The sequence below is a fragment of the Carlito syrichta genome, unplaced genomic scaffold, assembly GCF_000164805.1.
Source record: "Carlito syrichta isolate Samal-C Ts95f unplaced genomic scaffold, Tarsius_syrichta-2.0.1 Scaffold302363, whole genome shotgun sequence".
In the NCBI taxonomy this organism is placed as follows: Eukaryota; Metazoa; Chordata; class Mammalia; order Primates; family Tarsiidae; genus Carlito; species Carlito syrichta.
The window spans coordinates 74,809-76,647 of NW_007246459.1; positions in this window are offsets into that span (position 1 = coordinate 74,809).

A 1,839-nucleotide genomic window follows, 5' to 3' on the forward strand; every position below is an offset into this window, starting at 1 on the left:
GTAACCGGTTTGGGTTATTATGTTTGTAAATGCTGAGAAACCAGAAGTAGACAGATGTTGTTGCTCTTCTTTCCCCCATAAATGAAATAATACCATCAAAATACTCTTTTCATATTCCCTAATAGTCTCTGTTACTGATCATTGCAGAGGAAAAGTACTCAGGCTTTGGGGATGGAGTGGGGAATGTTCCCAAGGAAACTTGAAGACGTTGTGGAGGGCTCATTATGTAAAATGGTCAAAATGTATTTGATATGTGTTTATTATTTTAAGTATTCTAAAATGGCACCTGTGATGTTTTCTAATGTTGGTTATGAATTACCCTGGAGAAATGCTCTTACTAAGTACTGTGAGACGTATGTCCTCTTCCCTTGGGAGAGGGTCTGGCTGCCATCTGCTGCCTGCTGGTGCTTCCCCTTCACCATGTTGCTTGTCATACTCACTGTCCTTGTTGGTTGTCCTCCTCACCAAACTGATCATACCCCAACAGTTTGACCTGTGTCTCTGCAGCCCCTGGTTTGTCAAGGGCCCTCTAATAAGTTTGGCTGAATGGGTAGAATACTTTTACCTTTCAGAGTCATACATAACTACTCCCTTTCAGTTATTTTCCTTCCTCTCCCCCACCCATTATCTTTAATTTTTATAAGCTATTTTTATTAACCGAGATTCTCATTTATGTTTCAGTGTATTATGTTTAAATAAAGTATATGTAAATCCTTAATTTCTATTTACAACTTGTTTGAGGCCACAACAAGAATTGAAATAAAGACTATGAGACAGTGACTGATAATTTGAAATACTTGCTTCACTTTACCTCATTTGTCTTTGAAAGTCAGCAAGTGTAGCAAGGAGTTGTGGGACAAGATGTCATTTGGTAAGCACTTGTGGATGCGCCTCAGGTTGGGGGCTCCGGATATAAGGCTCCCAATTAGGCATCAATACTTGTTTTTTTTTTTTTTTTTGAGTTGGAGTCTCACTCTGTCGCCCAGACTGGAGTGCAGTGGCCGCTCCCGGCCACCGCAGCCTCGACCTGCTGGGCTCCAGCGATCCTTCCGCCTTCTTCCAAGTAGCCAGAATTACATCACACCCGGCTGATTTTTTGATTTATTGTAGAGAGGGGGTCTCGCTGCCCAGGCGGGTCTCGAACCCGCGGGCTCAGGCAATCCACTCACCTCAGCCTCCCAAAGGCACGGGATTACAGGCTGAGCCACTGAGCCCGGCTAGGCATCAATACTTGTAATAATAGAGCAGAGGCAGGATTGAGCCAAGGAACAGGCCACCTGTGATGTGAGCGTGATCAGGCCTGGCTTGTCGGAATTTTCTTGTGTTGAGCTGGAATGACTTCCAAACCCCCTTCTCCCTTAGTCCCCAGAGCAGGGTACAGAGAACAGTATGATGTTGGGAGAGGGGGCTCTGCAACTGAGGCTGACCATGAAGGAACCAACAGCTGCAGGCTGTGTATTGACCATACTCCTCAGAAGTGGACAGCAGGTCCTTCCTTGAAGGGGGATTGGGTGGGCAGTGGTGTTAGCTAGGGATCTGCAGGCAGGAAAAGCAAGTGGCAGGTTGGTCTCTTCAAGGAATGGTACCATTTTGGGGACTCAGCAGGGATCACTGCATTTGCAGTGGAAATTAGCTTAATTAGCTTCACTTTGGTAAGTGGGTTCATGCTCTTGGGCTCATGCAAAGCCTCCATCTCTGCTACTGTGGCCACTTCATTCATTTGTCCCTCCAGTCACTCTGGAGTGGCTGAGGACAGAGGTTGACTGACATCAACTGCCCTGGTCATTTTGTCTGCTTGATGCTTGAGTACCTCTTCCATGATGACTGCTTTCTAATGGA